Here is a 20475-nt window from a genome sequence, read left to right as displayed (position 1 = left end):
ATTTTTATGGAGGGATGGATTTAGCTTTGCAGAGCTGACTTTCAGAAATGCAACTCCTCTGTTCTTCTTGTGGCACATGTAATACAAGAACAGTAGTTATTAGCCTCCCCCCCCGCCTTTGTGTGTGTGTTTGTGTGTTTTCTCTGTTGTATTTTTAATCCTAAGCTCTCAAAAGTAGCTTTTCTATTAGAAGAAATATGTGGGATATATTCATGTATACAAAAATTTCTATGATCTCAGACTGTCTGCAGCTTTGGGTTTAATTCAAAGCCATACTTGGCCTTAATTTGAAACATAGAAATAGTTCAATGAATTTCAGTAGACTAATGGTATGTGCCATGAAGTATGCATGAGAGTTGCAATTCTGGGCCTAAACCATTAGCCGTACAAAAAGGAAAGGACCTGGTCCAGAGAGAATATGTTCTTCTGGGAAATGCTGTTAGGCTGTTTTCCATACAAAACCAGGAATCCTTTGTGATACATTTTATTTTACTTGAAAATAAGCAACAGGATAAAAACATGGAAGTTGTATTTGACTTACATTAAACACATTCTAAAATCAGCAATATGGAAAATGTAATTTACTTTTTTTTTTCCTTTGGAGAATATGTATTACAGTATCATTGTAATTTTTAATATTTCTTAAAAGAAGTACTAAAACTCTTCTTTACTTTTTTACACCACTTTAAAGGATTTTTAATTAGAAAAGCACATCATCAATATAGCATGATTTCAAATACAGATTCAATAAAGGCAAGAAAACTCTAACCTTTTCCAGCTTTCCACAAGACTAACAAAAATGCTGCAGAATATAGCTAGTAGTTAAAATTTTACTTATTGTATTACAATTTTTTGGTATAACAGTGTTCCTGTTTCCACACTTATTACATATCAGTGTAGATTTTAAGCCTAAATTATAGTGATTTAAAAATAAAACACTTTTGTCTGTTTTCGGGTCTCAGCTATGAAGAGACATATTGCACAAAACTACAGAAAGCATCACGGGGCTTGCTTGTATGTATTCGTATATTTAATTAATCTCTTTCTGTGTTCTGATTGTTCTCACTGTTTTTCTGCTTATATTTCTTGTGCCTTGCGTGTTTGTTGGCAATAAAATAGTGCTGTCTCGGGTTCCACTATTAGGCTTTCATCTGTTATCAGTGAGAAATTGAATATTGTCTGTCTTCATTTACATAATTTAGCACCCTAGCTGGGCTCACAGATACATTTAGCAGTCATTGTTGCAGTGCCCTTAGCCAGGCACTTTGCTCTGGAATGTTATTGATAATATTGTCAGACTGGTTTGGTTTGGTTTTTTGCTTTAAATTTAGAAATCATCCTTACTGTCGCTGGTCTTTGCACTGTGTGCTATGCAATTGATGTTCACAAATGCCATCAAAGCGTAGTGTAGATGTACACAAAAACAATAACAAATAAATTGAGCACAGTTCCAATAATTCCAAGCAGTGCTAGAATAGATTCTTCTTTTTCCTCCTTCTCCTCTCGCCTTTTTACATCCTCCAGTGTTGTGATGGCAGAGGTTCCCATTTTTCCTGCAAATATCTTCACCAGTATTCTGGCAGCTAGCTAGAAGAAAGAAAGCAAATGGTAAATCTGGTCTGACGAACGTGCAAGCTTTGATGTTTTTAAATGCAATTCTGTACTTCTTTACAAAATATTTATTATTTCTGTGTTTGAGTTGTATTCATCTTTTGTTTTCTTTATGTATGGACATGTAGGTGTTAGAAGTAATCGTTCTGTAGATGCAGATCAGGTAGAAGTGAAAAATAGCTTGATGCTTCAAGTTAATTAATATGCTTGATTATAAAAGAAATTTAAAATTTGTCTTAGCCAGCTAATTTGTTTCTTTCTGAAACATCAAATAGATGAAAGCAGGTATGTGGGCATTGTCGAATGCTCTGAAATGCCTGGAGAGATGATGTGAATTTTCAGCTGTTAAATATTTCACTGTCACAGTACAAAACCAGTTGCAAATATTCATGTCTGCTGCTTCCGAACACGGAAAATATGCCTCTAACACAATATCTCAGTCTGTTTTGACCAGTGAGCCATAAGCAGGCAATTGCAGGTGAGGTCTTACCCTTTTACTTGTTTAATAGATCAGCTTTTGGGCATCCATGCAACAGTAAACACTAAACAGAAAACGTCTGTCTTTTCAAATATAAAGGTTATTACTATTATATATGCTTATTACTGCAGTATGCCAAAGGATGGTAGTACTTCCATAGTAGCAAAATACTGTGCAGTTTAAGGACTTCAGATAGATATTTACAGATGCGTGTATGATTTATTACCTTTTCTGTTGCAAAAGTGAGGTTGACAGGTCATCTCTATTACTTAGCTGTTCTTGTACTCTTAATTTACAGTCAAATATCCTCTAGAAATATATCCCATGTAAAATTATGTTGTTTGGCAGCTGAAATGTTAACATTATATATAATTTGCTCTGCTATTTTAGCCTTCCTGATCAGAAAATTCTAATCTTAAACTAAAATTTGATTGGGCTTTCTGCTAGTTCAGATAACTCACGTTTAGTGAAGCTTTGCAATCACATTTTATAGTGCTACAGCGTTTTTCTCTCCTGGCAAACATCTTTAATCATTGATGATAAACCTATTTCTGCTGTGAGTCGAATTAAAGCCACCAGCTCAGAGCATATCTCATACTTAGAAAGGTAACAATAAAAAAAAAAAGATGTTTCTTACCCTACATTGCATCAGGAATAAAATGTCATCAGACATGCTTCTTACTCGTAGATTCAGTGGCAAACCAGGCTTTTATCTTCATGAAGGGGCTGCTCTCCTCACTCAGACAGACCAGATAGGAGCATGAACAGTTCCTTGAGGAAGAAGTTTAACGGCGAGGATAATAACGTTACCGAATCTTCCAAATGACTGGCCTTCTGCCTCAGTAATCCACTAATGCCAAGTGTAGTCAAAAACAGAAAAACCCTTTCTGGTAATGGTCCTCACTGTTGACTAATTCTCATTAAAATGAGGATTTTTTTTTCCTGGATGATGCAAAGCAACGACATGCATCCTGTTTGGTTTTGCCTTAAAAAAAAAAAAAAAGAAAAAAAAGAAAAAGAAACAGCTCCTGCTTTATTCAATTGTATTTAGTTATTTATTAAGACTTCAAAAAAACCCACCAGCCTTTGATTTACTCTCAGTGGCAGCCGTCTGAAGAGGCTTCTCACGTTGCCATGCTGTAATTCCGAATGCAGCGCGCTACGTGCAGTCACACTATGTCATTTTAGTCCAGGCTGAGAAGGGCTGAGAAGAAGGAGCCTGTTCCAGTGGCGGCCGTGTAAACGCTGTCACACACCTGCATTCAGAGGCTCTGCAAATAATTCCAAGGTATTCTTCGGAGCATTGCATAACTTAGCCCGACAAATCTGAAGAGAGGAATGACAGCGGCTTTAGTTGCACACTGTGGCGAGCTGTGACATTGATTAAACATGCACTTGGCACTCGCTGAATAAAGAAGGAGCTACGAGGCACCCTTGCAGACGGCGAGTTGCATAACAATGTGCGCTGGCTCTGCTGGTTCATTGTCAGGCCGGGCACATTTTCATCCTGCAACAGCAGCGAAAGTGTGCGGCATGACGAGGAGTGGAGTTAACTGTACTTCGGGGTTTTCTGATGAAGTGCTGCATGACAAATAGTGACATTAAGGCATTCAAGCTGAAACAGTGTTTCTGCCTTTTGTCTTTTTATGCTTTGTTTGACAGGCAATTGTTTCTAAGGGAAATGCTGCTTCTAAGGCTTTCCCTTTTTGTATTCACCACCGAAGAATGCAGGTTGGTGCGTAATTAATGAAGGCACAGACTTGCAGACAAATGCTCCTGTTCTGATTTCGCAGGAAGCAGTAACTCAGATTCTTCCTAGGTAAATCAGAGAGGTTTTTTTCGCCTGTGCCACTGCAGAGGGAGGGGGAAGCTCTCTTCTTCCCAGTCTCTACAGAGGATAAACCACATTTCTAATTACCTCTGCAGGTAGCTGTGCTTCGAATGATTTTATTCAGTCACTTTGTTCTATGAAGGCTAATAATACAATGTGTTTTTCTTGAAACAGTGCATAGTTTCTTGATATGAAGGAAAATACGTTTTAACTATATTGAAAAGCCTACTTCAAAAAAGCCTTTGCAAAATCAACCACTTCAAAGTTCCAAAGCTCAAAAAAGCTTATGCGTATGAAAAATCATAATTACATTGAATTCAACCAGTAGGAATGTAACTGGAAACCTCAATCACTTTCCAGAACAGCATATTTTAGAAATTAAAAAGCATTGTTTGAAATTCAGTTTTCAATAATCTTTGTGAGCTTTTATAGAAAGCAAAAGACGGGAAAATCATTGCTTTTAAATGCTTCCAATTTCAAATTAATTTATTCACATATTAAATATTTTCATCATTTTTCTGAAGTGTTCAAGTACACTCGTTTTCTTGGTTTCTTAGTGCTAGGCAAAAGTTCACATTTTACATGTGTGTTATCTTAATGTTAAATACCGTGATTGAAGTACCGTGCATGGTGTGGTACTGGTACTTGATTTGCCCCTTATCCTGAGTTTAGTATTGCCTCAGTGAAACTGTTTGACTCTAGATGAAAGGTTTAAAGTATTAGTTTCAATCTCTCCAGCAGAGCTTCCTTAAAATATATTCTAGTATGTATATATCGGCTTTCCTTTTAAGCTTTATTCTGAAAGCCTGCTGCAGCTTCGGCTGTTCCTGGAATTGTTTCCTGTCAAAGTATCTTGAACGTATTTCTGTATTCTTTTAGATCCATTTAGAGATTGAAAAATGAGGAAAATTTCACCTGTGTATTCTGATCATTCACGTTGCTGAAAGCACCTAACTAATCTAATATTTAAGCCATTACATCGTATTAACCCTCACATGTTAAAAACCAAACCCATTGTGAAAGGAGAGAAACTGTGCAATGTGCATCTTTTATTTAAAAAGATTAATGATCTACTTGGAGGGTAGGAATCTGTCACCTTGTCAATTTAATATGACTTGGTTTAAAGGATTCAAGGTCAGCAGAAGAATTTTGTGCAATATTGTCAAGCGTAAGTGGTGACAACGAAGTAAATTCAGCAGCTGCACTGCCAATAACCAGCTAATTAAGACGTATCTGCAGAGAGCAGCAAAAGACTCACAAAGTATTTCTTGGCCTGTTTTTTGCCATGGTTGAGCTCTCATACCAGTCTTCCGTTTAAAGAGTTGTGATGCAGCTGACACTTCAGGGGCTGCACAAACCCAGGGAAACAAATCTCTCTAGGCTCCCTCTGCAAGCAGTTGAGGGGGAGTGACAGCTCCTGCACAATGATTCAGATCCAGCATTTGCCTGGACCTTGGTTTGATGGCCCGTCCGTCCTTCCTTTGTATTGAGGTGCATGTCTGTGCAGAAATGCCATGGTTTTGAGAACAGACCCAGCCAAAAATAGTTCAACAGCACAGCACAGTAAGAGGGATGGGGCAGTAGCTGCCTCAGTTGTCAGTGCTGTCAAAGAGTTGCTGTTTCAAGGGGAAAAAAGAAGTAGAAAAAAGTGTCAGTGCTAACGTTTCTTAATTACAGGAACCTCGAGGAGTTCATCTGTATGGGGTGAAAGCTGGTATTTAAAAATAATTTCCTTATAGCTACAATGCATCTCCAATGGGAAGAGAAAATTTCACATGGGATTTTTCACGTGGACTCAAGTGAGTAATACAGGCTTGATTTGAAAAGGCCTTGATTTATGCATCGTATTTGATTGTATCTGGAAGATTGGGGAGATATTTTACGTAAAGTAGCATTAGAGTCAGTACATCTTATGTGAGTCAGTAATAAAAGCACCTGTTTTGGGCTGAACATTAAATTACATACTAATTGGGTTTGGTATCCAGAAATATACTAAATTGAATTGTTATTTCCATTTAGGCAAAGCTTTAAAGCACTTGGTAAGACTTTGGCATCTAATTTATGTAGCATCCCAGAGCAGAGCAAATTCTGTTGATTGGAGGTCATTCTGTTCATTACTGCTGATGTTTGAGCATTTGTATTGCATGGAAATAGACCTCAGGCAATACAAATATATGTCATATTCTAAAGATATTCATACTACAAGAGGGGGTTGCCAGGCCGTCTTGTAAAGACTCAGTGGTATAGATTCAATGATTTACGGTCTTGGACTTCAGATGATCATTATCCTGCTATACACTACTGCTGTGGGTAATGTGTTACACTCATAACATCACACTTACAAAAGAAACAAGAACTCTTAACCAAGGTATAATTTTTCTTTTTTTCCTCACTCATTTTTATGGATTAATACAATTTTGATTTTCATGTACTCTAAGATAATCCTGTATGCTATATCTTCATTAAAAATGCATATTTTGAGTCACATATTGCTTGCCCTTACAGAGAGCAAATGCTCTGTAAAAGATTGCTAATTATAGCAGAACGTAAAGAAAAATTGGAAGGAGAAAATGGAAAGAAAAAAATTAAAAAATGTCTAGACTTAAAAATCTATTCAGGTTAGGAAGCTGTAACAAAATCCAAAAGATCATTCATACATCATTTATCCATGAAGATTGTTTTCTCTTGTAGTTGTTCTGTGTTTTCTCGAAGATGCAGGAAAATGCTTGAAATGCAGTAGCAAATGCATCCTGTAGGTAGTGCATTGTGGTTTTCTTCTGTGATGACCTCCATGAACTCCATAAGCCCTTATGAGATCTGACACTTTTTTGGTTTGAATTGCAGAACAACAGAGCAAAGTTGTGTCTGTTGGGACATGCAATAATTAAGATGAACTGGTTAGCCTAACATGAGCTAGAAGGGGATATCCATGCCACTTCATCCTCCTTCCTTAGGTTTTTTGGGGTTTTGTTTTTTTAATTCTCATGGGAACTACCCACAGCTACTGTTGTGTGTTTTTTTATTTATTTTGTGGGAGTTCCTAGCTTATTTTTTTATGATGTAGGTGACGAGCAATGCCTTTGAGTCAGCAGTGATGGATGGTGCGGTTAGTTTGAGATGGTTTTCCAAGTCTTTATTTACCCTGTTGAGAAAAAAAGAACTAAGATCCTGCGTCTGTAACAGTGGAAGTTGCTTTTAGATTCGTTATTGCTCTCATTCACAGCTCTATCGTGTGTTTCCTCTTACCACTGATTGGATGATGTTTACTCTTCACCTATGCATCTACATCTTGTAATAATTTTTCTTCTGACTGAGGAACTTCAGTGACTTTTCTTTTCTGAGCTTGTAACTTAGTTACTGATTGAGAATATCCTTGGAAAAATACAGAATTCTCTCAGAGCTAACTACATAAATTATTCTAGTTTGTTCCCACATATCAGTCTTCACTCACCTGAAACTTGCTTGTTGTAATCTCTCACACTTGCTTGAAAATAGTTCTACATTAAGAAATCAATTAAAGCTTTATAAATGCCACCCAAAGTAGTTCGACCCTGGGAGTAATACCAGTTCTTCTGCCACAGCCTTTTTTGACACCAACTTCTCTTAGCAGCAGCCAAGATCAACTGCTGCTTTGCTGTCCGTGGATATGGTCAGAATGCATACCAGTATTTTATCAAGTGGTAAGTTTGCTAGCTCAGCCAGCCTGCTTTTGGAGGGTGTCGAGTGATACGTCCTATATTGGGTTGGGGGCAACTATTTTAATCGCTCTCTTGATGAATGGAAACAACTCAGGAGTCAGTGACTGATGAATGCTGCTGAGGGGTAGAGGTGAGGGTTTCAGCCCCAGGTGTGGTCTGAATGTAGTGGAAAGGAATGATGGAGCAAAGACGAGGTTTTTTGTTGTTGTTTCTCATCTCACATAGGACGTCAGGCATCTTCATTTTTATCTTTGCTTATATCAAAAAGAATCTCTTATATGGGGTTGTACCTTTAAAAAGTGATTAGTTAATTTTAAGATGCTTCAATGATGATTCAGTGCTGTTCTTTGCAGCTCCAGAGTTTTTTTGTCAAAAGTACTGGGGACTGTTTCTTCAAATTGGTTTGAGTGTAGGCTGCATGCTTCAGGAGGATAATTAAGGCTTTCAAGTACCACATTTTTGAGCTGTCATGTTTATAAATTTTGTTGTGTTAGAGGAATCTGTTAAGTGAATATTGGGCCCTTCTCATGGGCAAGCCAGGAGAGCAGTGAGAACTGATCCTAGTCCAGCTCTTGGAGAACAGTACCAAAACAAATACCTCTTTCTCCAAAGGCATTAAAGCATCTCCCCTGGTGAGTAAGAACAAATCTTGTCCGTATGAGTTTCCAGATGACTGCTCTTTTTAAAAAACAAACAAAAAAGAAATCTGGGAGATACCACCAATCACAGCACCTCTTGCTACATCTCTTTCCTCTGGTTTTTCATCCTTAGTTGTAAATGGTTTTGGAACAAGACCGTGATATTCTCCTCATGAAATCTCTTATTTTCTGTTGCAAAAGAATATGAACATATGCTTACTGTCTTTTAAAAGCTCTTAAGGTATCAGGTTATTTTGTAGTAGATAGTGCTTTTGGAGTAGAACTTCATGAACAGATATTTTTGAAAATATCAAAACTGATTATTCACTTGAATGCTTAATAATACCCAATATTTATGAAAGAAACAATTGTAAAGTTGTGCTTCTCACTCAACTGTGTTGCAGAACGTTATTGTAATTTATAGGGAGTCATTAAGAAGTATGTATCAAAACATGGTATGGAGAATTAAAGATGTTACTGTTATGAGGAATAGTGCATCCCGGCTTTCATTTCTAATTAGGTACTGGATTGTGTGGCAAATAAGGCGCTTAGTTGTTTAAAGACTATATCTTACTAGCTCCAAAGAGCTAATGAATTTTTTTTTCCAAGAAATTATTATTTAGCAAAGCTCACTGAGCGATTGTAACTTTTACTTCAATCTTTATCTGTTCCTGTACTGCACGTTGTTGTAGATTGCTTTTGAACATCAGACCATTAACTGCAGAGCTTTGCACTGATTTACACAGCTGCTGATGACTTCTGCAGCTGTATATGTGGAACATACTTCAAACTAACTTGCAACCTCTGGCCCCGCTCACTAGATCACAGTGAACTAAAGTACATGTTAGATTTTTCCATAAGGAAGGGAGTATTGTGGGCAAGATGGTTGAAAACAGCTGAGAGATAGAAGGGGTTAAGGCAGGATTTCAGTGGGGCTTCTCACATCGCACCTTGTTATTTCTGCTTTTTGCCTATCCATTTGCTGCCTAATTTCTGTGGAGTATTTTTCAGAAAAACGGTTCTCTGGAATTGAGTGTTGTTTTGTTTCAGTTTGTTTTTTTTTTTTTGTCTGTTTGTTTTTGTGTGCCTTAAATCACAGAGTTTTTTCCAAATGACTTAAGTTCCTGAAGGTTCTTTACAGGACAATCCTGATTGCATAAGTAAACAAGGTTGCTCTCTCATCTGGAGACCAATATGAAGTTCTGGACCTCTGTGGTTACAGGATAGTATGATTGTCTTGAAGCACGAGCAACAGACTACTTATGGATTTGTATCTGTCTGCCAAGAACCTGTAATTTTTTTTTATATCCCCTTTGGATCTGCTTAAACATTACTCTTCTGGTACTAATGTGAGGTATATTTTTCTGGCAGACCTTGATGCCTTGCACTCTGCTGTGCAATATGTTTTATGTAAAAGGAAACTAAATTGTGGTGTTTGCCTTCCAAAGATGAGTTATCTTTTTTAATAAGCTTCCTTGATAGAAGGATGTGTAGAAGCTAACAAATCATACTTGAGATGCAGCTGGTGTTCATTTCATTACTGAAGTTAGTTTCTGTACTTTTGTTTTGGGTTATTCACTTGAGAAATAAAAGGTAGGAGCTGTTGTGTTCAAAAGTATTTGGTTTTGGCTGTAAGTGTTCCATGAAATTCTCTCTTCACTGGCTTGTGATATCTGTTTAATTTACAAAAACTGATACAGGTCACTGATGAGACTGTTCAATGGATATGGCAGTAGAGTTTCTGCCTTGTTTAAAGTGGAGAGAGTCTATCCTTAAGCTTTCCTGGTCCATTTTATCTCACTGCTAAGGCCCATGAGTGTTTCATCCAGCAGTTCCTTTTTTCACTTCATTAATTGGAAGCCAAAACTGCTCTATAGGAGGTCGGTATATCCCTGCCTATAGGAGAAGACTGGGAGCCTCTAACTACTAAATGTTTTCCCTCAGCACTGTAATTGGTAAAGACATTTGACAGGACATTTAAAATTTGAGGTACCACATTGCATCTTTCAAGGTTTCCATAGTAACTATTATCGGGGCTCCCATTTTTTCTTATTTTACTTCAGTCAGACTGTACATCTCCAATGGTTTCATTTAGACTTGGTAAATGTGGCTGGGAGTATGAGTGCTGGCTGTCTGGAATAGATTGCACTGCTGTCTGCCACGTGCTGCCAACACATTCACTGATTTTTACTGGAGGCATTAAGAATTTAAGATGCCTTTCATCACCTACAGCCTCAGTGCTTTTTTGAAAAGAGACCATTGCATCAGAGGACTACGACATCACACTAGGTGTCCTGTAGGTCCATATAATATTGCAGAAATGTTGGAGCCACTTCCTTCCTTCAGTTTTATTCTCCTGTCCTGCTCCTTATTGCTAAAGGCACCATAAGTGCTTACTGGGCCATGTGTCTCTTATTGGTATCCACAAGAGACTCCCCAAAGGACAGTAAATAATGCATTTTCAAAGTTTTTTTGTCTTTTTTCTATATTAGTGGCTTAATCAATCATGTAGGTAGCATAATTGAACAAGATTTCTTTCTGTTCATGTAGTGAGCACCTTGCCATGGTTAGTTTTAGATATTTTACTTCATCTTTCCTGAGAAAGAGTTCGCTGTACTCAAAGGGCAGAGTTTTAACAGTTCAGAGGCAGGTGGCTCAGCGTGCATTTGAAGAGGAACGTAGTGCAACACGGGGCGCTGGCTTTCATTTCAGCAGCTGAAAGTCTCATTTGTTTGGTGAAGTGATAGGTCTTGATTATTCCAGGCAGTAAGTCTCACTGTCACATCTGTCCTTTGTGTGTAGTCTCGTTTTCTCTCCTCTTTTTAAAAATAAAATGTTATAAGCATATCTGGCATTTCCTATATTCATATGCAGGCACTGTCATAGTACCTCCTTTCTTAATCTGAGTGTATTTGTAGTATTGAGTGGAGGTCACAGGAGACATCTCTGTAGTTGAAGCAGCTAGTCTAGAAAACGAGTTCATCTATGATAGCTTACTTCAACACACACAGTCTGGGTTTTTAATAGTGCTCAGATCTTCTTGTCCTCTCTGAGGACAACCTCAAGCTAGTATTCTTTATTAACAAAAGCATATGTTGGGTTTTTTTTTGAGTTAGGGGATGATCCACAAAGGCTCTTGCCATCTTGGCCAAGCAAAATGTTTGGATATTTAAGGCAGAATAAGGCAGTCTCCTTGCTGTCACCTGAGGGCATGATCTGGTAGGTATGCCCAATCGTACAGAAAGTTTGCCGCGAAGCACGGTAACTGCACCTCACCCCATTCCCATGGGAATGTTGGTATCCTCTGCTGATGGTCTAGTAGTTTGAAGAGAAGACGTGAGTCTTGGCCTTTTTCCATCTGCTGAAGTAATGTCTTTAAAAAAGAAAAAAAAAAAGTAATCCTTCACTATCTAATTTTGAATTTCCATGTTGATTTCTGCAGCATGTGCTATGAAATGGCAGATTTCCATCTAATTTTCAATTCCCATCTTACCCTAAAATACTAGTGACTGTTTTATGGGCTGGAAGGGGTAACAGTCAGACTGAGGACCATTTCAAGGTGGCTGCTTGCCCACTCGGCTTGCCAAAAATAGTGAAATCACTATTCCTTCTCCCAGTGCAGGGATGATGAAAGCCAGATTAACTTCCTCAAAAATCATGCTTTATGTTGTCAGAGCAGTAATACCTTTCCTTTCATCTGTGTGGAGTGCCTGCACTTGAGAATTAGCTTCAGCACTTGAGAATTAACTTCAGTTATCTTGCTTAACTTAATGGTTTGTGATTTAGGAATTCAAAAGGGGGAGAAGCATGTATTTTGTGCTCTAGTAACAGACTTGCAATGTGCCATCTGAGCTTGCAGCAAATGAATGGGCCAACAAATACAGTTACTGTGTTAAGTGCAAGAATTTGATTGCATCAGAACTCAAACAGGCTTAACATGGGGTGACTTTTATTGATTTTTATTTATTTACTTAGTTATTTGTCAAGAAAGTTTCAGTCCACAGGCTATTTGTTTAAGTCAGGTAATTTCTCTGAGGAAAAATGTTTTTCTTACCTCCTTGGTTAAGTAGAAAATTAATTTTATCCTTTTAGCTTACCTCTAGTATTAGATTTATTTCAATATGTCTACTTCAAATATAAATTATTGGTCTTTTTTATCTTATTAAATGCCATAGCAAAGAGGTGTATTAATAATGGAGGTTTTTTTCATCCTCTACCAGGCAAAAAACCTTCATTCTTAAGCACTCACTGATTGCCCTTATATATATTTCCTTCTATCTTTTTCTTTTATCATCACTGATAATATATCTTTGTGTATATTTGTTGGATAATCTAAAGCTATCCTGCAGCTTTACATTGATGCTTCCTTATACTTGTTTTCTAGATTTGGATGCAAACATCATTTGGTTAGAGCTTTATCCTTTACTTGCTTTTCTTCGTATTTTGTTGGTTTTAAAGAACTGATACTGGGTAAATCCAGTGATCTTTGGGAGGGGAGATTTTTGGAAGCTAGAGTGTTGGATCCAGTGGCAGGAGGAGTTTCCTCTGCAGTACTTTGGTTAAATCCCTTCTACACTGATGCTTACTGCACCATTTAAAAACAAAGCAAGCAAACAGCAAATGAAAGCCAAAACAAAATTGAATGTGGAATGTTTCAATTTTAGTTTTCATTAATTATTCTTACTTGGTAATATGTTTCCCACTACCCATGTTAGATGGCTCTGTAGCCTCCAAGAAACATCCCTTCACTGACTGACTGCCTTTTTAAGACTATTTGAAGTATTAATGGCTGAGAGGAGTATCTCTAATGGGTTCCATTATCTGGGATTTGAGTGTGGCATGGAAGTTGTAATATCTGCAATTCTGTGGATAACGCATGGTTTTAGTAGTCGCTTATGCTTTAAAAGCTGAGATTCTCTTTTATATCTTTCATATCAGTTGGGTTTCTTTTTCCCGCTCCTTTCAAAACAAAGGAAATTGTCTGTTTATTCAGCTGTACGCACTGGCTTCATGAAATAATAGCTCGTGCTTCTGGCAAAGGTGTTTTTTTTTGTTTTTTTTTTTCTGGGTTCATGGATGTATTTATGACAAGTTTTTAAGTGAGTAACATTGTTCAACTTCACTAGTAAACAAAACTTTCCTGAAAATACTTATATTTAAAGCATATTTGACTTTGGTGAAAAGTTAAGTGAAACAGAAATAGTTAAGAGCAATGGTCTGGTCCCTTGAGCAGTGTTCCTGCACTAACTCGAGATGACTGACCGGCTTGAGCAATGCATTTTGCCTCTGTAATTGAAATACACTGTTTCCTTTTTCTGCTGCAGTTAACATGTTGGGTTTTCCGCATTTCCTAGAAGAAGCTTACAAGAGCAGCAGTGCCAAGACAGCCCACGTTTGTTAGCCTGTTATTTTTATCACCATTAGGGGACAATGAGAGTTGCCTACGGGAGAATTACAGGAGTGGGACTAACATACCAGTGCCGCCCTGCTATTCCTGCTGCGTGGCCAGGGCTTGTGTCACCTCATTTAGTCCTCGGTGCCCTGTTCTTACATGACTTTACCCAATTACTTTTGAACCTGTAACAATATTTGATGCCACAGCATTTAGTGCTAAGCTCTTCCAAAGTTCAACAGCGATGCGTTGTGTAATGCATACTGCTGCTCTTTCACAATTTGCAGTCTTCTAATGGCATGCCTAGTCCTTTTAATGCACCCATCAGCCCTATTCATGTTCTTTTTTTTTTTTTACTAATAATTTAGAAAAACTTTATCATACACTTCATTAGTCACTGAGGCTGCCAAGTCTTCATTTGTTTCATTTTACATAGTGCAGAAGCTCGATTGTTCAGTCACCTCTCATCCCTTTGCCAGTTCTGTCTTTTTGAGACAAGGGAAAAAAAACACAGTGTGGAAGTCATACTATTGATTGAGTGCAGTCCCAATAAGTAATTTCTAATTTCTCTTTCCATTTTCTGACATTTGATGTTATTTTTTTTTTTTGGACTGATAATGAGCTTGGTGCTGACACTATAGGAGCAAGGACTTAGGGCTGGATCAGAATAAGAATAATAATCATAAGCAACCTGGAGCCTGACATTGCACATGCTGGGAGGCACACACCCACCTACCCCCTTCTTGCATTGTTTTACTCTGCTCTGGCACAGGGTTTCAAACTCAGTAGCTGTGAGCAGGCTTCCAAAATGAGGTTTAACCCCTCCTCCTATTGCAAAAAGACTAGTCTTTTCTGATGCCTTTTTTAATATGTATAATCAAAAATGGTACTGTGAAAATGTTTGTGTCATTCCCATAATGAAAAGTGAAGTAAAAGTCAGGCTAATTAAATGATTACAAGATGACAATATTTAGAAAACTTCGGTTTTATTTTTGCCCTAAGGCTAATGATTTCTTAAAGATCTCTGATTTTGAAGCATTCTATAGGCAATCCTTTTTTACTATGAAAATGGAGCAGAACATAGGGTGCTAATTAGGCCTATTATAAAAGATGCTTGCCCTGGGTTGATTGTGAAACAGAAAATCAAGAGGCAGTAGAGCATGACGCATTTGGAACTGACACTATCGCCTGCAGCATGGACTGCATTCATAGATCATATGTTTGAGAAGATGCGGTGAAAGGGGCTGAGGGACGCCTGCACTTGTAAAATATTTAGAAAGAGGAGGAAGAAGAGGGGCCCTGTTGGAAACACCGTGTCTCACACGTACGCTTGGCAGTACCTGTGGCCACAAGGCTGTGTCTGAAGGTTTTAATTAAAAATACAAAATTAGTGTTTCTTTTGTGTGGCATTTTTGAGCTGTGGTGTTTTTTGCTACTGAAAGTCTTTAATAGGAGAATGAGATCCCGAAATCTTCCATTTAATCACAGCTGTGGTTTTTAGGTTTGAATAACATACTGTAGCATCAAAAATACATCCTCACTAATTACTAAGCATATTTTAGGAATGGTATAAAATTGACAGAACTTTGAGAGCTGTTGGTAAATGATTTGGAGGTTAAAAAAAATCAGTGGCAGGTCTGTGTTGTACTGCAGTCATGATCTTAACATTGGACTTAGAGTTAGTAATAAGTGGAGTGGTAATGAGAATGTCTTATCTACTTTTAGCTTTTTAAATTCATGAGACCAGTGTCTTTTAAACTTTACTACTTTAAAAATAAAAGATTCTTGGAATACAAAGGTATTTTCTTGTTTTTGGTTTTGCAGGGGAGGTTCAGTTACACTGTAGAAAGTTTTCAGCTTTTTGTATGATGTAAATAGATGAGTTGCTCTACATAACTGTTAGTGGTTTTCTTTCACATTACTTAAAATAGATGCAGGATTTGATAAATACTGAAGGAAAAAAAAAAAAACACTTCATCTTTCTAGGAAGATATAAAGTCTAACTGAAAAAGGAGAAAAGTAGAACCAAACCAAACCAGGAAATAAAACTTAGAGGAGTTTCTTGGGTCACTGGAACTCTGCCCCATGCAAGAAGCAAACCTCTTGGCATGGGAGATGAGCATTATTGCAGAATCAGAATTCAAATTTATCTTGGATTATCGAAATCAATTTGTTAAAGTTTTAAACTGTTTTTCCCCTCTTCTGATCTATTAAATGTAAGCCATACTTGTAACCATTTGCAGGAATTTTTAAGTTTAACTTTACATTTCTTGTTTCTAGATTGTGCGTTCTCTATAGAATGCCTTTTTCTTTTCAGTGGTTTCCTTTTAAATGTGCATTCGTGACCATGCCTCTCATGTCTGCCTGGCAGAGCTCTTCAAGAAAACAAAAGAAATGGCTGTAAATTGGAAGGAGTTTTCCAGGGGTGCCTTCTGTGGCTGCTACCAGCACACCCTCGTTTCCTTCAACAAAGGCAGAAAGGCAGTCGTGTGCTTTGTTAAAAAGTAAAAGAAACTGCACATACAAAAAGTAGTTTGAGAAAGTGATACTTTTGTGGGTCTTGGTTGAAATTCAAGACAAGTCCTGAAATGAAGCAAGTCGAGTAAATGAGAAATGAAGTACAGAGGATGGATTAAGAACAGCTATGTGCAGATTCCTTCATAGTACAAAAGCCAGGATCATACCTATCTGTCAGTGTGCGATTTACAACTGGTTTGGGGTTGTTGTGTTTTTTGTTTTTTTTTTTTTTCAAGTGGCTCTCGTTTTTCTCAAGTGTTTGTTTTGCCTCATGCAAACGTGATGTTTGCAAGCACTTCAGGATAGGAATTCCTAGTTGAGTCGTGGTAAGAATCACAGCAGGAATGCCTTCACATTAGAGGCAAGTAAAGCAGAACTTTTCATCATTTTCCTAGAAATTATTCTTCTCCATTGGTTTCTTCAGTCTGCTGTAAAGTGTGAAGATTTTTTGATGTAGTGGATATGCTATATTAATGCTTTATTTTAAGATAAATGTTTATTCTGTGTGTTATGTTTTAAATGTCCATTGCAATGGAAATAAGTATTATAATCTTATTCATACCCAGTTAAGTTGTACTGAGGATGTTAAATGAATTGCAGAAAAATTTATTGCTGCTCAGTATTATCTATTTAATGGGCCATTAGGCCTGGCTATTCTTTGTTTGAATATTGTATAATATTAAAAGAAAGCAAATGCATTAGACTCACTTGGGGCATTATCTTGTTACAGATACTTATGCCATTTAAGGCAATACTTTGATCCTATGAAACCACCCGCTCTCGTGCTTTTTTATATACCAAAGCTATAATTGCATATGAATAGGCTTTTTAAGAAACAGATCTGCTTTGGTGATGAATAAATAGATGTGTGGAAAGCAATCAAAATGTTTTCTGAGATCACAGCTAATGTTTGAACCTGGATCAGTTATTCTCCAGGGACAACTAGACTGTGGTGGAACCTCTCAAAAATGTGCTAGGTGCCGTAGTATCTCATGACCTTTGTGCATTTGTGAAAGTCTGCAGCTTTCAAAAGGACCTTGTCCCTCTGAAGCATGAGGTGCTTTCCAAATATCTGCCATCCCTACCTGCCTTAGTAAGTAGCACTGACCTGACTGAGATTTCCGCTTTTCCTAAACGCGACAAACAAAAGCAAGTTTAGACCTGAGATGCTTTTTCGGTGTGAATTGAGAGTATAGATCACAACATCATAGAACAGCTGAGGTTGGCAGGGCCCTCTGGAGGCACCTGGTCCAAGCCCTGCTCAAGCAGGGACACGCAGAGCAGGCTGCCCAGGACTATGTCCAGGCTGCTTTTGAAGATCTCCCACGTGCAGGAGATCTCTGAGGAGGAGATCTCCAATCTCCTCAGGTGCATACTGCCTATTGTCCAGAAAAGCTATAGTGAACTTATTGCTAATTATCAAGGACAATAAAACACTGGTTTTTGGACATGTCTGTCATTTCTGCAATTAATAGGACAACCTCGGTAATAAAGATGCTGCTGTCACTTCCCTTTACATCTGCTATTTGTGGCACCACCGTGAGTCCAACCTCCAAGAGCGCTGCTGTCATCACCTCATGATCCACCTTGTGGTGGTGTTGCAGTGCTGCTCTCTAGAGAAATCTCTCTTCCTCTGTTTTGGTGTAAACATGCGGCTTGGTTCTAGGGCTTGCACGTTCCTCAGCAGCTCACAGCCGTGCGGAGCCAGAGACCACAGACAGCTCCGAGGTGGGCAGAAGCGAAAGGGTGCGCGGTTTGGTGTGTGTGCGCCCAGCATCCCGGCAGGTCTGGCTGTACTCGGTGCGGGAGCTGAGGGCGCCGTACAGGCTGCTGTTCAGAACAGGTATTTGTCATTATTCAGTAACAGTTTTGACTTCGGGATAGCAGAGTCCTGGATAACGTATCCATCTGTCATTTATTGCAAAGCCAGGAATTCAGATCTCCTGTTTCCGTTATCTTAGGAATGCTGTGTATTGGCAGTTCGGTCTGCTTATGGATATGCCTATATAAATCAAACGATGTTAGTACCTTCTTATACAACTTAAGTACCCGTATAAAAATAATTCTGACATATTTAAGGTTGCTAATACTATTCAAATTATAGCATTTCTGTAAGGAAAATTACTTGTTTTTATTTAGTGATGAAAGTCCAACACAAGAAGGTACTTTATTTAATATGAACGAAATGTTATCCTCCACTTGCATTGCCCAATTCAGTAAGGCAGAGAAAAAATTGAGTATATTCCTGAGGTATAGCATTCTTCAAAGAAAACAGCATTTTTAGCATTTAGCATTTAACCTTTAGCATTTGTTCTTCTTTGATGTTTATGTTTGCTTAAAATTCAAATGGCTGTGGTCACAGTTGGTGAGATAGCTGTATGTAAGGATCATAGTCTAAAGGTTCTGTTGCTTCTGTTTGATGGAAATAGGTTTACATTTTATAGTTTTCTCCATGTTACTAGTATTTTAATGTGGTTCTTTTAAAGGACTTCATTACGGGATCTCAATAACTTTTGTTATAAAGCTGTATCTTTTATATTTCTGAAATGCACTCCCCAAATACATACCTAATGCTATCTAAAGGGAATACATGTGTGATAAAAGCCCAACTAACTAAATTTGCTGCAAGCCCTAAAAGCAGTAAAGGTGATGCTGGAGTCTGAGTGCTGCAGGACTTTGGTTTGAATGCTGCGGGACTTGCTGAGCCCCAGCGTCGGGCCGGTGCTGTCCTGTGGCAAGGCAGGAGGAGGTGAGCATGTAAGAGAACAGCAGCGCTGGGCCAGGCAGACACTTGGCAAAGCAGCAGCACGGAATCCCAGGGGCTTAAGCATAAGGATTTAAAGACCGATTGCTACCCAGTCTGGATTATCTAATTACAAGGAAGCGTAGAGATTTTAAAAAATGCTTGAGTCTTCTATTTCAGAAAACAGAGACGTATCTGCAGAAAACATATACTGTAGTCAGTCTGGCATTCGCTTTCAATTGAAAGTAAAGTAGGCACAAGGAGTAGATGAACTGCTAAATAAAGATAGTAAACAGAAGTTTGCCAGTTTTCAGCTCTCTACAGTGAGTTTTACGCTTAGCCAGATATCCAGTCTTAAGAGAGAGATGTTTTTTGCCCTCTTTTTGGCTTTAAACTGGGGGCTAGGGGAAATTCTAGAAAAGATTTCTAGAATTTCTGTTTGTTTTGGACAAGCATACTTTCATGGGTCATAATCTTTAATAAGGACAATAAAAGCCTTGGAAAAAAGTAATGCAAGACATGATATGAAGGAGCTGAGTTAGAAGAGTCTAAATTGCAGTATGTAAAAAAAAAAAAAAAAAGACAATTTATTAAGGTTAAGAAAAAAAAAAAGGTTTCAATTGAGAAAGGTTTCAGCTTTTGGGGAACAACTACCAAGTGGATACATTTCATTTGTTCCACAAGGGAACAATTGCAAAGCAACGTGTGTTAGCTGAATCTGCTAAAAGCGTAAATTCTCTCCTGCCTTTCTGGAAAACATTTCCATTTTAAAGTCACGCCAGTTCGGTTTCCCTCACAACTACTTTTGAATGTAACTAGCCTTTCAGCAAAGGAGGAGAGGGCAAGCACTGACGGATTTGAGATGATCTATTCTGACCTCATGAAACCTTCTTGGTTAAATTAAAGGAAGAAAGAAAAGCTTTCCAGGCATCAGGTGCACCAGCTCGTCTCAAACCTGTTCACCTCGGGCCTGTTGCTGCTTCTTTTATGGACGTTTTACGCATTGTGGGGAATTTTTCTGTGGGCAGTTGAGGTTCACTAGAGAGTAGGCACTGAGCATAAGGAATGAATGTGTGTGCAGCCATACATGTCTTACGGCTAATAAAATGTAAGAATTGACAGATAAGAAACTGATTTTCTTAAATGCCTATGTTTAAGTTCCATGAAGGTTGATTTAAATATATGGCATATTTCAGCACAGGATATTTTTAGAGCCGTGATACCAGACCTGATAAATTAATGCTTTGTTTTGGTAAATTTCTTTGTACTCAACACAAAAAAAATATCTCCCCAGTTGAGAGTTCGTGCTGTTTTAATAGTTTCAAAATACCAATAGCAAACTGTAGATCAAAGAAGAGAGAGAAAACCTTAAAACTTGGATCAACTTGCTTGTTGAATTGCGGTTGGCTATTTACCCTGTCCCGTCGTGCTGTATTTAGAGCTAAGGGATTGGTAATGGGACATGAAAGTTTGTGATATGCTTTAGCTTGGAGGGTGAGATGTGCTAAATGAAACATTAAAGAGTTCTTCTGTGCTTCATTCTGTCCTAATGTGAGTTGTCAGTTAT

At 38.0% G+C, this 20475-nt stretch overlaps 1 protein-coding gene and 1 long non-coding RNA gene across 10 annotated transcripts in view; one reads left to right on the top strand and one right to left on the bottom strand.

Moving 5' to 3' along the window:
- Positions 1 to 20475, top strand: part of BIRC6 (baculoviral IAP repeat containing 6) — a 178094-nt gene that overhangs the window by 133184 nt on the left and 24435 nt on the right. The window lies entirely within an intron of this gene.
- Positions 472 to 18002, bottom strand: LOC308193593. The gene is made up of 2 exons (XR_013949798.1): positions 2727 to 18002; positions 472 to 1587 (listed from the first exon to the last, which is right to left on the bottom strand). It is a non-coding gene; the product is annotated as an uncharacterized lncRNA (long non-coding RNA).

Source organism: Anser brachyrhynchus (assembly GCF_964034855.1).
Source record: "Anser brachyrhynchus genome assembly, chromosome: 3".
In the NCBI taxonomy this organism is placed as follows: Eukaryota; Metazoa; Chordata; class Aves; order Anseriformes; family Anatidae; genus Anser; species Anser brachyrhynchus.
This window is presented reverse-complemented; position numbering and strand designations above follow the sequence as displayed.